Raw genomic sequence first — 14,999 nt, 5'->3', positions numbered from 1 at the left:
ATATACAAGCCAAGTTCTATAATGAAAAATTCTCACTAGTATATGAAAGTGATATCATAGGGGACTCTCTATCGTGAAGATCATAGTGCTACTTTGAAGCACAAGTGTGGAAAAAGGATAATAGCATTGTCCCTTCTATCTTTTTTCTCATTTTCTTTTTTTTCTTTTTTTTCTTTGGGCCTTCTTTCTTTTTTTTTGGCCTCTTTTCTTTTTTTTTTCCTTTTTTTGGCCCGAAGTCTCATCCCGACTTGTGGGGGAATCATAGTCTCCATCATCCTTTTCTCACTAGAACAATGCTCTAATAATGATGATCATCACACTTTATTTACTTAGAAATCAAAAATTACAACTCGATACTTAAAACAAGATATGACTCTATGTCACTGCTAGGAAAAAGGCTACTAACAACACGGTTAAAATGGCTACTAGTAGCGCGGGTACCCGCACTACCAGTATCACGCTACAGCTAATAGTTAGTAATAGCATGGGTGAAACCCATGCTACTACTAACTTTGTTAGTAGTAGCATGTGCCACCCACGCTACTGCTATCACAGACTCGCGCTACTACTAAGTAGTAGCGTGCCTATAATACCAGCACTACTAGTATCCTAAATACTAGTAGGGCACTTTTTTCCCAACGCTACTAGTAACAAATTAGGAATTAAAAAATAAATAGATGCAATATTCATGAATGGAGATCAAAGACACGTCCAGTGCAAAATAAATTTCACAGAACCATTTTAACACTTGCAGTGTTCATGGATGCAACATTGAACATCTCAACTCGAAGAGATCACGAGGATGCACACAACCATCATCAAAAGGTTGGTACCTTCCCTAGCGTTTCACCACCAACCTAACCAGACCACTTCTCTATATGTATGTACAAAGCGTCAAGGTCCTCCACCTTGAGGAACTCCAGACGGTGGCGTCATCCTCCACCTCGGTGACCTCCGGACGGTGGCGTCGAGGTCCTCCACCCCGGGGACCTCCTGCGTCGCAATCACCTGGACGATAATCTGTATGACGCGGTCGCGGGGCTTCACGGTGAAGTCTGCCTCCGAGTAGTTGAAGAGCACGACTCCCATCAGGCCGCAGTAGTCCTCGTCGATCACCCTGCGCCCAGTTGATAAAGTGAAAACTTGTTAGTTTGCGACCTCGTGCAGATCCAGTAGGGTATTTTCTTCAATTATCTGTCTCTTTTAGTCTATTATGAATCTTCAAAATGGAAAAACACCTACTAAATGCATACCCTAGCTGTACGTGTTCATGCTATCTTATTGTTTTGGTGCATTCAACAAATACTAGTGTATTTGAGCTATATATGCTTGAAATATTTGACAGTTAACATATGTTCAAAATTTATCATTTCATGGATAGGGAAATCGCCAACAAAGGACATCAGAAAATTGATTCCCACTGCTCTTCAAAATAGGGAATAGGCGAAGTGTATTTTTAATTTTGATATTCCATGCCAACTTCAAGTATATATGCTAGCATGTAATCTTTGAACGTGGATCAAAATAAGATTTCAGGCTTTGTCGGCCTTACCATGAATAGTACTAAATTCTCTAGGCTGCTCAACCTTTCCCTGTAGGGACTAGGGAGCATTTGTTTCACCAGGTATCTCATTCTTAAGTTTGGGAAGAAACCTGCATCCCTTCATATAGTCATCCATATCCTGAAGAAAAAACGGTATACATTTTTGGTGACTCACAATATATCATCAAATACTGCTCAGGTTTACTTCTAAGAATAATTGTTAAAGATCATCCAATGTTTTCTTATGATCTTCCACTCTGTGAAGTAGAAGCAAAAACTGAAAGCTAAACACACACTAAAATTACCTTCATAAAATTCTTCAGATAGCGAATGAGCGATAGACAAAAAATATATACTTCAGATAGCAAGGAGCAGGCCAACAGGCAACAACATAAGTTTTTTAGCAGCGGCGACAAGTAACTATGGAGACATTGCAGGTGAAGAGATGAAATATGGATACCCTTCGTCCCCGACGAGCAGACTTTGTTGACAGTGGTGCAGGGTACGGTGTTGGGCAGGCGACGCGGAGAGAGGCCTGCCTGGCCGGGGCCTAGCCGAGCTTTGCGCTGAGGACATTGCCCATGGACACCTCCTGCACCAGCGCCGGGGTCGACGTTGACTCTCCAGAGATTTAAAAATGCAAGTGTGGTCCAGATGAAGGTAAGGATAATGAGATACTTGCTTGCAGGAAGAACTCCCATGCTCGCTTGATGATGATGATGTATCGCTTGATACTCCCTTGTCCGCTGAGACGGCACTCTGTCGCCACTGGCCACCAGCGGCATTCTGCTCAATGGCGGCCAAGGCATGCCTTGTGGCTGTCCAGTGTCCAGGAAGCTCAAATCAGGCTGGACCTGAGAAGAAACAGAGCACGGTCGTGTGATGTCCTGGCTGAATCAGAGTACATTGCCTAAGAAAATAAAATGGGCAAAAGGAGGAGCGTACAATAAGCAAAAGTGCAGAACAACATTCTTAATTAAATTTAACCCTGGCAGAATACTTGGTTATCCAGTGCAAAATGGTTGCCTTTTAAACTATGGAACACAAAGAATCATCATTAGCCGTCAATGCAAATCAGCTTCTCTCCACAGAGAAGAGAAGACGTATTGGTCTCTTGGATGCATGAAGCACACCGTATATGCTAATCTTATCAGAGGATTTTCTTTTCAATTTATGCTTGGACAACCTGACACTACACTGAAACAAAACGTCCCGACTTCGAAGTCTCTATCCTAATCATGACAGAAATGACTTGGAAAAATGTATCAGTTCTCCCTAATACACGATAACTAATGTAGATAAAACTACTCTGTATAAAGTCTCTCATTAGCCTCTTGTTAGGTACTCGAATATACTCCCTCCGTTTCGAATTACTTGTTGCAGGTATGGATGTATCTAGATGTATTTTAGTTCTAGATACATCCATTTCTGCGACGAGTAATTTGGAACGGAGGGAGTATTTGGCAAACACAAATCTCAGAGCCAATTAACACATAGCCGGCGTGTATTTCAGGATACAGAGCAGACCGGGAAACGAATCAAAGAGCGGATGAGCAAGTAAATCTCCCCTTCACCTTGGCGATGGACCCCCAACTAGCACGCAACTGACGCCGGAATCTTGAACGGAGCCACATCCCTTGGACGTAACGACTACTAGTATCCGACGAAGACCTTGAGGTCCTCGGAGTACTCGGCCTCGCCCTCGCTCTGCTCAGGCCCAAGAGGTGTCCTGGGTGCCGAAACCGAGCTATGCGAGTGATCTGTGTGGACTAAGACTAACTAACTAGTCAGTTAGTACAGGTCCATGGTACTCCCGGCGAGGCGAGAGCTGATCAATCTCACTTACGGGTTAGCTGAGCTACTCAGATCAGTGACCGCAACTACACACGGTAGACTCAGGAGCCCAGAATTGGAGGTCCACACCCATTTCCACCGCCCCAGCAAGTCAAATTTGAGTAGTCCTAGCGAGAGCTGAACCCATGCTCGGCCACAGCAGTCTCGCGTCCATGAAGTGGTTGAACTCAGATCACCGAAGCTAAGCTGCTCAGATCACCGAAGCTACACGGGGCGAAGGCATTCCCGCGACCCGAGATGGTCCGGTTCGAGCGCCGCCCTGCTCAGATCAGCAGCAGCGAAGAGAGGGGAAGGGGGGGGGGGGGGGGGGGGGGGGGGGGGCGTACGTACTGATGACGTGGGTGCCGACGGCGACGGCGACGATGGCCTGGGAGGCGCGGAAGGCGGCGGCGTGCGGCTGCAGCGGGCCGGCCCCGCGGCGGCCGCCGGCGTGGCGGAGGTCCAAGTGCTGCACCGTCTCCCACTCCATCGCGCCGCGGATCTGATCTGGCCCGGCCGGGATGGGATGGAGCCTCAGATCTCCCGGCGGTCGGCGGCGCGCAGCGGGCCGCAGGCAAAGGAGGCGGCGGCGGCGGGCCTGGCGGCGAAGGAGCGGGATGAAGTGGTGCGAGAGCACGGTGGAGGGGAGGGTGGCCGTGTAAGAACTGCAGCCATGTCGGATCTCGACGGAGGGGAGGGAGGGGCGGAGCTTGGAGGAGTATTCCGCGCGACCGATGCTCGCCGGAACCGGCCGGCGTGGGTGGTGGAGGCGGCGAGGAGATCGTGGGGAGAGGAGCCGGGGTGGGGTGGACCGAGGAACATGTGAGTTCGTGAGAGAGTATTTTTTAGGGATGAGAGAGAGAGAGAGAGTGGTGGGGTGGGAGTGTGGATCGGGCCGGGGTGGACACGTTCTTACTTAGTAGTAGCGCCGGTTTTATACCCCTCGCTACTACTATGACCTATCCAGAAGCATTGTTGGAGACCACTTAATAGCAGCGCGGATTTATACCCCTCGCTACTACTATCAACTTAGTAATAGCGCGGTTTTTATACCCCTCGCTACTACTAATTAGCAGTAGCGCCCACTTTTAAACCGTGCTACTGATAAACATCTGTGTATAAGGTTTTCCCTAATAGTGTATGAATGCCTCCGGCGGTGTACCGGAATGTGCAATGATGCATGAGTGACATGTATGAAAATTATGAACGGTGGCTTTGCCACAAATACGATGTCAACTACATGATCATGCAAGCAATATGACAATGATGAAGCGTGTCATAACAACGGAACGATGGAAGGTTGCATGGCAATATATCTCGGGCTATGGAAATGCCATAATAGGTAGGTGTGATGGCTGTTTTGAGGAAGGTATATGGTGGGTTTATGGTACCGGCGGAAGTTGCGCGATACTAGAGAGGCTAGTGTCGTGGTTCTAAGTCTGACAGTAATGTAGGGGGTAAGTATGGAGAGGCAAGATCTTAGCTATGGAGAAGTTGTAAGCATACGAGGTTTACGAGTTCAGGCCCTTCTCGAAGGAAGTAATAGCCCTACGTCTCGGAGCCCGGAGGCGGTCGACTGGATTATGCATGTATGAATTACAGGGGTGCGAACCCTTTACACTGAGGAGGGGGTGGCTTATATAGAGTTCGCCGGACTCCTCCGGCTCTCAGTTATGCAGGGTTTTAAATACATTAAGGTCGGGCGTTACTGATAACGCCCCTAATAAAGTGCTATGATGACCATAAAGGCTACTTAATAACCGACCGTTAGCATGCGGAGTGCCTTTAGGTCTCCTGGCCGTCGAGTGGTTTGGTCTTGGTCGAGTGATCGCTTCTTGGTCGAGTGTCTTCGGGTCTGTCGAGTGGAACACCTCCAAGTCGATTGAAAGGTGATTTCTTCTAGAGATGTCCTTGGGTAGGGCAGTTTGGACAGGTCCATGACCCTACCCTAGGTACATAGCTTCGTCATTAGCCCCCGAATGGATCGAGGTTTGAGTGGGGAAGGAGTTGAGAATTTTCCCGGCTCATTTTTCATGCCATGAGCATATCTGGTTTCGGATCAATGAACCTGAGTGATGACAGCAACTTCCTTTTCAGTCGCCTTGATCCATTCTTAGCTTTTTGTCGAGTGAGTTTCTTTACTTGAAAGGCTCCGAGTGACGGTGCGGAGGAGATCTTCGGTCTGACAAGTTGTTCTGCTGCCCGCAGATTTCGCGGGATCCGAATTTTGGGAAGCGCGCGGGACGGGGGAGGCCGCAGTAATCGGATGGGATAGAGCGGAGCCGCCTCGATCCCCGCGCCACCTTTTTCGCCACGTATCGCGCGCGCGATTGTTACGGGATTTGACAGGGCCGCCCGGGCCTACCAGTCAGCCACTCGGAAGCGGCCTCATATAAGGCGTCAGACCGGGGTCTCTTCGAACAGTGCGTCCCCATTATCTCTTCTCCTCTTCACGCTCCCTCGCCGCGCTCGCTCTCGCCCCAGCGCCACCGCTCCGTACGCGTTTCGCCGGCGACGATGGGGAAGGAGAAGACGGCAGCTCTAGAGCGGGCGAAGAAGGCGACGGCGAGGTCGAAGGGGAAGGCGACCAGTCGGGGCGGATCCTCCTCGCGAACCGGCCTGCCGAAGGGCTGGATCCAGGGCGACTGGATCCGCTCAACGATCACCCAAGAAGACCTCGACGACCTAGCCGAAGGAGGGCTGATCCCCTATGAATCGGCGCGGCTTCCGGGGAAGGAATCCGAGCCGCAACCTCGGGAGGGTGAGCGCGTTCTCCTTGCCACCCACGTCGACCGTGGATTTTCCTTGCCTCCTCACCCTTTCTTTCGGGGATTTCTGAACTTCTTTGGGGCACAACTCCACCACTTCACTCCCAACACAATCGTTTATCTCGCCGCTTTTGTTTCTTTGTGTGAGAATTTCCTGGGTTGTCGGCCTCACTGGGGCCTTTTCAAGCACATTTTCACTTGTCGCTCCCAGACGGTGAAAAAAGCTAATCCGAGTGACGAGAGGACTCAAGTGATTCAGATGTGTGGGGGTCTTGGTGTCCAGATGAGAGGGAAAAGCTCCTTTCCGGCCATGATTCTTCCCGACTCAGTTCGCGGATGGCAGTCGACCTGGTTTTACTGCAAAGACCAGTCGACGCCAGGGCAGTCGACTGGCCTCCCTCCTTTCACCATGGACCGAGTGAGGAAACCCTCCCCTTTGAAGGTGCTCCCGGAGGAGAAGGCGCAGGTGAGGGTGCTGGTAGAGCGAGTGGTCCAGCTTATCCGTGACGGGGTCACCGGTATGGATCTCTTGGAGGTCTTCCTTCAGCGGCGCATCCAGCCTCTTCAAGCCCGAGACCATCCGATGTGGATGTATTCGGGTCTTGAAGACTCCACTCGGATTCACCCGGAGGAGGTCGATGACGACACACTGGAGAAGTGGCTGTCGGGCATGACCGGGAACAAGGACAACCCCAGGGGAGCCAGGAGAGTTCCTCCATTCGACCAGTCTCATGTACCAGAGAAGGTCCGATTCTGAGCTTTTGTTTGTAATCTGAATTCACTCGCGCAGTTGCCTATACTGAGTCGACTGACTTTGTTCTTCCTGCTTTCTTTCAGGCCATTATTGAAATGTATTCAATGCCCAACGGAGAGCAAGAGCAGGACCCGGAAGGAGAGGCGAGCGGCGGCGACAGTGGCGAATGGGATTCTGACGGTGGAGGAGACGAAGAAAGCGACGATTCAAGTGAGGAAGAAGAAGTCGAGTCGCCTCCTCGTAGGGAGAGGCCGTCCAAACTTGACCAAGAACGACCGAGCGCCCGTGAAAAGGCGATTGCTCAAGCTGGTCAGTCTTCAAAGCGTCCTCGGACCTCTTCGCCAACTCCGACTGAAAAAGCGTCAAAGCATCCCAAAGTCGCAGAGCCGAAGCTTCGGAAGGCGTTGCCGAAGATTAAGATTGACATCCCCATCGCTTCCGCGTGAGTGTCTCCCTTCATATTTACTCGACGCCCTGTGCTGTTTGTTTTTCTTGTTTTAACCGGACGAACTTTGGAACTGTCAGCGCTGCTACTTCCGGGACCTCAGCTTACAGGGACGATGATGAGGTGATGGAGGATGCGGTCACTTCTAATCTGGGTATGATTTCTGCCATACTATCTTTATTTTGGTCGATTCAACTACAATGTGTACCATTGGGTGATGTGATTTTGTCGTTTGAACTTTGAACAGCCCCTAACATTATTGACCTCCCTGATGATGATGATGAAGAGCCCGAGAGGCCTTTGATGAGGAAAAATAGGCAAGCTCCTGCGAGCGAGGTGCCACAATCAACGCCGAGGGCGGAGCCAGTCGTTCAGGACGCTGGCGATGCCAATCGGGGTTCTGTTACCTTCGTCGTGCCATTGTCGAGTGCCTTGCCTTCCTCGTCGACTGCTCAGGCCCCTGTCGACCCGCCTTCAGTTTTTGCGACCCATCATGTCCTAGAGGACGAGGTGAATGCTGCCAGGGAAGCCATACGCCAGGCGGGCATTATGATGGAGAAGATGAAGATGGTGCGGGACGCCAGCCAAGCCGCCTATGATGCCAGCTCGGCTCTCCAGAGCAACTTTCAGGTTAGTTGGTCGCCGGTTGTTCTGTTAGGGTATGCTATCTAAAGACTCTTTCCGAAAATCTTTGCATCTGTACACCCACTGGGTGCGTCGATTGAATTTTTGAACTAGTGTGGGCACGCTGAGTGCACCCACTGGGTGTAGTCCCCGAGACTACGGTGGACTGCTGGCAGTCGACCGTAGTCTTTGTATTTTGTTGAGTGTAAACCGAACTGGTAGTTTGTCTCTTCCACTCGATCTGGTCGAGTGGGATCAGAACCGGTGGGGGCACGCCAAGTGCACCCACTGGGTGTAGTCCCCGAGACCGCGGTCGACTGCTGGCAGTCGACTGTGGTCTGAGTTCTACTTTCTCTCCCTTTTTTTACTCCCTGCACTCGACTCCGGCGGGCCGGTCGAGTGGGATCAGAACCGGTGGGGGCACGCAAAGTGCACCCACTGGGTGTAGTCCCCGAGACTATGGTGGACTGCGGGCAGTCGACCGTAGTCTTAGTACTTAATGTCTTTGTCGTTTTTCGCTGTAAAATAACTTCTCTCCTTTGATTTCAGAAATCTTGTGATCTTGGAGCTCACTTTGCTGACTTGGAGAAACAGCAGATTCAACTGAACCTTGACTTGGAGCTAGCCAAGACAGAGCTGCAAAAGGTCAAGGACGGCGCCACTGGTAAGACGAGTTTGTCGACTGGTCTGTCTTGGGCTTGAGTACCCTTCTGCTCTTTCTGAATCAATCATCATTTCTTTGCAGAAAAACTGAGAGAAGCTCTGGTGAAGAAGGATCAGGATTTGGCTACTGCTCGAAAGGAGGCTGACGACAGGACCACTATGGCTGAACAGAAACTGGCTTCGGTCGGCCAGTTGGAAGAAGAGAATACCAAGTTGAAATCTGCTCTGAACGAAGCCAACAAGGAGTGCTCGCGCTGGAAGAAGGAGAACCTCAACCTGTGCGAGAAGATGGAAGGCATCGCTCGCAGGAGGGACGATCTGGAGAGCTATCTGAGGAGCCTTGCCAAGAAGTTGTTCCTCAAGTTTGAAGGTGCACATTTTGTTCCGACTGATTATTTTTGTGTCGACTCAGCGTATGAAAATTGACTTATCCTTGGATCGTGAATGCAGAGTTTTGCCAAGACTTCGAGGAGGAGACTGGGCGGATCGAACCAGGTTTGGATCCAATCAATTCTCCCGTGAAAGATGAAACTGCCATGAATCTGCTCCGACTGGAATCCCGCATCGACGGTGTCGTGGACTACTTGGCTCGACTGAAGGTCACCATGTCACGGATCGACCCGGCACTTTGGCCAGAGGCCACACTCCAAAATGATCTTGAGTCGCTGATGACTCGACTTAACGAAATCCCTGACCGAGTGCAGGAGTGGAAGAAGTCTTCTGCCCGGTGTGGCGCTGATGTGGCTCTGTCTCTGGTTCGCGTCCATTGCAAGGAGGTGCGACAAGATAAGCTGGCAGCAATCAAGGTCGCCAACACCCAGAAGCATGACTTTCGATCTTTTATGGAGACTTTCATCGCTGCAGCCACTCGGATCACCGACGGCGTCGACTTAGACGAGTTCGTCGAGCCTGCTAGTCCTCCTCCCGCAGAGTGAACAAACTTTTATGCCTCACCTTAAATTTGCCTCGGAATGCCGAGTGGTTTTTGTAACCGTTAAACTATTTTGGGCTGAATGCCCGAGCACTTCGATCTGTGGTCCGAAACTTTTAGGATTTATCTGAACTTGGTTTATCGTTGAATATCTTCATGAATCCCCTGTCGAGTGAACTCGTTCTTCATTCGAGACAACTTTTGTATTTGTAGCGAGCTCCGAAGGAGAAGGAAGCAGTCGACCTGCGCCTCGTTGCCCTTGCGGGTCGGCGAAGCTCCTCAAGAGAAGGTGGCAGTAGTCCTGCACCTCGTCGTCCTTGCGGAGTGGGATGGAGCGCACGTTGTATTTGTGGCGAAGCTCTCCAGGGGAAGGTGGCAGTCGACCCGCGCCTCGTTACTGCAGAGCGGGATGGAGCGCACATTGTATTTGTGGCGAAGCTCTCCAGGAGAAGGCGGCAGTCGACCCGCACCTCGTCGTCCTTGCGGAGTGAGAGGAAGCGCACGTTGTATTTGTGGCGAGGCTCCTAAGGAGAAGGCGGCAGTCGACCTGCACCTCGTCGTCCTTGAGTATTGAGATGTGTTTCGTACTTAGGCGAGTACTGGACTGCAGCTAAGCCCCCGAGTGGGAGGTTTGCTCTCCACTCGGTAGGATTTTTCAAACTTAGGCGAGTGCCAGACTGCAGCTAAGTCTCCGAGTGAGAGAACTTAGGCGAGTACTGGACTACAGCTAAGCCCCCGAGTGGGAGGGTTGCTCTCCACTCGGTAGGATTTTTTCAAACTTAGGCGAGTGCCGGACTGCAGCTAAGTCTCCGAGTGAGAAAACTTAGGCGAGTACTGGACTGCAGCTAAGCCCCCGAGTGGGAGGGTTGCTCTCCACTCGGTAGGATTTTTTTCAAACTTAGGCGAGTGCCGGACTGCAGCTAAGTCTCCGAGTGAGAAAACTTAGGCGAGTACTGGACTGCAGCTAAGCCCCCGAGTGGGAGGATTGCTCTCCACTCGGTAGGATTTTTTCAAACTTAGGCGAGTGCCGGACTGCAGCTAAGTCTCCGAGTGAGAAAACTTAGGCGAGTACTGGACTGCAGCTAAGCCCCCGAGTGGGAGGATTGCTCTCCACTCGGTAGGATTTTTTCAAACTTAGGCGAGTGCTGGACTGCAGCTAAGTCTCCGAGTGAGAAAACTTAGGCGAGTACTGGACTGCAGCTAAGCCCCCGAGTGGGAGGATTGCTCTCCACTCGGTAGGATTTTTTCAAACTTAGGCGAGTGCCGGACTGCAACTAAGTCTCCGAGTGAGAAAACTTAGGCGAGTACTGGACTGCAGCTAAGCCCCCGAGTGGGAGGGTTGCTCTCCGCTCGGTAGGATTTTTTTCAAACTTAGGCGAGTGCCGGACTGCAGCTAAGTCTCCGAGTGAGAAAACTTAGGCGAGTACTGGACTGCAGCTAAGCCCCCGAGTGGGAGGGTTGCTCTCCACTCGGTAGGATTTTTTCAAACTTAGGCGAGTACTGGACTGCAGCTAAGCCCCCGAGTGGGAGGGTTGCTCCCACTCGGTAGGATTTTTTCAAACTTAGGCGAGTGCCGGACTGCAACTAAGTCTCCGAGTGAGAGAACTTAGGCGAGTACTGGACTGCAGCTAAGCCCCCGAGTGGGAGGATTTCTCTCCACTCGGTAGTATTTTTAAATACTTAGGCGAAACGGGTTCGCAGCTAAGCCCCCGAGTGGGAGGCTGGCTCACCACTCGGTAGGAAATTATTTTTGCAAACTTAGGCGAAGCGGATTCGCAGCTAAGCCACCCACTGGGGGATTTCTTATGCAAACAAAAAACAATAACAATCACTGGGAAAATTATAACGCTCTTGTCTTTGATAAATAAACTACAGGAGTTTTTTCTTATTACATCTCATCCGAGTGAGAATTCAAGTATAAAAGGGGTGGAGTAGCTCCGCATTCCAGGCTCGTGGCTCATCAATCTGGCGATCGACATTGTAGAGGTGGTACGCTCCATTGTGGAGGACTCTGGTCCCTATGAAGGGGCCTTCCCAAGTAGGAGCGAGTTTGTGCGGTTTTTGCTGATCCACGTGGAGGACTAAGTCTCCTTCTTGGAAGGCTCGACTCTTCACATTTCTGGCATGGAATCGACGCAAGTCTTGCTGATAGATGGTCGGATCATGGCCATTTCTCTTTCTTCTTCCAGGAGGTCGACTGCGTCCTGCCGGGCTTGTTCTGCTTCTTCTTCAGAGTAGAGCTCGACTCGAGGGGCGTTGTGAAGCATGTCACTCGGCAAGACTGCTTCGGCTCCGTAGACCAGAAAGAATGGGGTTCTTCCGGTCGATCGGTTCGGGGTCGTCCTCAATCCCCAAAGAACTGATGGAAGCTCATCGACCCATGCACCTGCTGCGTGCTTGAGATCGCGCATCAATCGAGGTTTCAGTCCTTTGAGAATTAGGCCGTTTGCTCTTTCCGCCTGTCCATTCGACTGAGGGTGAGCGACCGAAGCATAGTCGACTCGTGTGCCCTGAGAGGCGCAAAAGGCCCTGAATTTGTCGGAATCGAAGTTTGACCCATTGTCAGTGATGATGCTGTGCGGAACTCCATATCTGAATATCAACTCTCTGATGAAACTGATAGCAGTGCAAGCATCAAGATTCTTGATAGGCTTAGCTTCAATCCATTTGGTGAACTTGTCGACTGCTACTAGCACATGAGTGAAGCCGCTCCTGCCCGTTTTCAGTGGTCCAACCATGTCCAGCCCCCAAACAGCGAAGGGCCAGACGAGTGGAATGGTTTTCAGAGCTGACGCGGGCTTGTGCGACATATTGGAGTAATACTGACATCCTTCACATTTGTCGACTATCTCTTTTGCCATTTCATTGGCCCTTGGCCAGTAAAATCCCGCTCGGTATGCTTTAGCCACAATGGTCCGAGAGGACGCATGATGACCACAGGTCCCCGAGTGGATATCGTCAAGGATCATCTGACCTTCTTCTGGTGTTATACACTTCTGACTGACTCCAGTCGCGCTTTCTCTATACAACTGTCCCTTTATGACTGTAAAGGCCTTGGATCGACGGACGATCTGTCGAGCCTCTTCTTCGTCCTCTGGGAGTTCTTTCCTTAGGATGTACGCGATGTACGGTACTGTCCAGTCGGGAGTGATGACCAAGACTTCCATGATCAGGTCGACCACAGCTGGAACTTCAACTTCAGTCGGATCCGTGGCACTTTTTGGCTGCGGGGCCTCTTCAGTGAAGGGATCCTCCTGAACTGATGGTGTGTGGATGTGTTCCAAAAACACATTGCTGGGAATGGCTTCTCTTTTGGAACCTATTTTTGCCAAATCATCAGCTGCTTGATTTTTCAGTCGGGGTATGTGATGAAGCTCTAACCCCTCGAATTTCTTCTCCAGCTTTCTCACTGCATTGCAATAACCAGTCATGGCTGGACTTCTGACGTCCCATTCCTTCATCACCTGATTAACCACCAAATCTGAGTCGCCATAGACCATGAGGCGACGGACGCCGAGTGAAATGGCCATGCGCAACCCATATAAAAGTGCTTCATATTCCGCCTCGTTATTGGAGGAATCAAAGTGGATTTGAAGAACATATCTGAGCTTATCTCCTCGGGGGGAGACCAACACCACCCCGGCACCGGAACCATTCAGCATTTTGGAACCATCGAAGAACATGGTCCAATGCTCCGAGTGAACCTGAGTCGGCAGTTGCTGTTCAATCCACTCGGCGACGAAATCTGCTATTGCCTGGGACTTGATAGCTTTCTTTGCCTCGAACTTGATATCTAGAGGAAGGAGTTCAATCGCCCATTTTGCCACGCGACCAGTTGCATCTATGTTATGCAGGATCTCTGACAATGGAGCATCGCTGACGACTGTAATGGAATGATCAGAGAAGTAGTGAGCAACTTTCTTTGTGGTCATATAAATCCCATATACAAGCTTCTGATAATGAGGATATCTTTGCTTCGACGGGGTCAAAACTTCAGAAATATAATATACTGGGCGCTGAACTTTGAAGGCTTTTCCTTCTTCTTCCCGCTCGACCGTAAGTACCGTACTGACGACTTGTCCCGTGGCTGCGATGTAAAGCAGCAAAGGCTCCTTGCTGATTGGGGCAGCAAGCACCGGCTGGGTGGAGAGCAGAGCTTTGAGCTCTGCAAACGCTGCATCAGCTTCGGGAGTCCACTCGAACTTGTCGGACTTCTTCATCAATCGGTAAAGAGGCAATGCCTTTTCACCGAGACGAGATATGAATCGACTTAAAGCGGCCAAGCAACCAGTAAGCTTCTGGACGTCGTGCACTCGCACAGGACTTTTCATTCGGAGTATAGTACCGACTTTTTCTGGATTGGCGTCGATTCCCCGTTCGGAAACGAGAAAACCGAGTAATTTTCCGCCAGGAACTCCGAATGTGCACTTTGATGGATTAAGCTTGATATCATACCTCCTGAGGTTGGCAAAGGTTTCAGCAAGGTCAGCCAGCAGGTCGGAACCCTTCCGTGACTTGACCACAATGTCATCCATGTATGCTTCCACATTCCGACTGATTTGAGTGAGCAAACACTTCTGAATCATCCTCATGAATGTGGCTCCGGCATTCTTGAGGCCGAACGGCATGGTAACATAACAGAAGCACCCGAATGGAGTGATGAAAGCTGTTTTGATCTCGTCAGGTCCATACAGACGGATCTGATGGTACCCGGAATAGGCGTCTAAAAAAGACAGTCGCTCACATCCCGCAGTCGAGTCGACTATCTGATCGATGCGGGGGAGAGGAAAATGATCTTTCGGGCAGGCCCGATTGATATGTTTAAAGTCAATGCACATGCGAAGTGACTTGTCCTTCTTGGGGACCATGACAACGTTGGCGAGCCACTCGGAGTGGTAGATTTCTCGGATGAACTCCGCTGCTAAGAGCCGAGCCACCTCCTCGCCAATAGCCTTTCTCTTCTGGACGGCGGACCGTCGGAGATGTTCCTTGACAGGTTTTACTTTTGAGTCGACTCTTAGGCGGTGCTCAGCCAGCTCCCTGGGAACACCCGGCATGTCAGAAGGCTTCCATGCGAAAATGTCCCAGTTCTCACGGAGGAACTGGATGAGCGCTTCTTCCTATTTGGAGTCGAGTGTTGTTGAGATATGAGTTGGAGCAGCGCTGGGATCGGTCGGGTGGATGTGAGCTGTCTTCGTTTCGCCAGACGACTGAAAAGCTGATTCTGTAGCGGGCTTCTTGGCTCGCAACAAATCACTCGGGTCTGCAGTCTTCTGGTATTCCTGCAGCTCCACCACTGCCATCTGAGCATCAGCGATCTTTGAACCTTTCTGAAAACATTCTTCCGCTTTCTTCCGATTGCCCGTAATAGTGATCACACCTTTGGGGCCAGGCATCTTCAATTTGAGATACACATAACATGGTCGGGCCATGAAGCG

At 50.8% G+C, this 14,999-nt stretch overlaps 1 long non-coding RNA gene across 4 annotated transcripts; it reads right to left on the bottom strand.

Moving 5' to 3' along the window:
* Positions 1-722: 722 nt before the first annotated feature.
* LOC123063311 (uncharacterized) lies at positions 723-4,264 on the bottom strand. 4 transcript variants are annotated; one of them, XR_006430237.1, is made up of 4 exons: positions 3,728-4,264; positions 2,004-2,397; positions 1,553-1,682; positions 723-1,117 (listed from the first exon to the last, which is right to left on the bottom strand). It is a non-coding gene; the product is annotated as an uncharacterized lncRNA (long non-coding RNA). The 4 variants fall into 4 exon arrangements; XR_006430240.1 differs by having other exon boundaries at positions 1,553-2,135; positions 2,222-2,397; XR_006430239.1 differs by having other exon boundaries at positions 1,553-2,397; positions 3,724-4,264.
* Positions 4,265-14,999: the final 10,735 nt, after the last annotated feature.

The sequence above is a fragment of the Triticum aestivum genome, chromosome 3A (genome assembly GCF_018294505.1).
Source record: "Triticum aestivum cultivar Chinese Spring chromosome 3A, IWGSC CS RefSeq v2.1, whole genome shotgun sequence".
Lineage (NCBI taxonomy): Eukaryota > Viridiplantae > Streptophyta > Magnoliopsida > Poales > Poaceae > Triticum > Triticum aestivum.
This window is presented reverse-complemented; position numbering and strand designations above follow the sequence as displayed.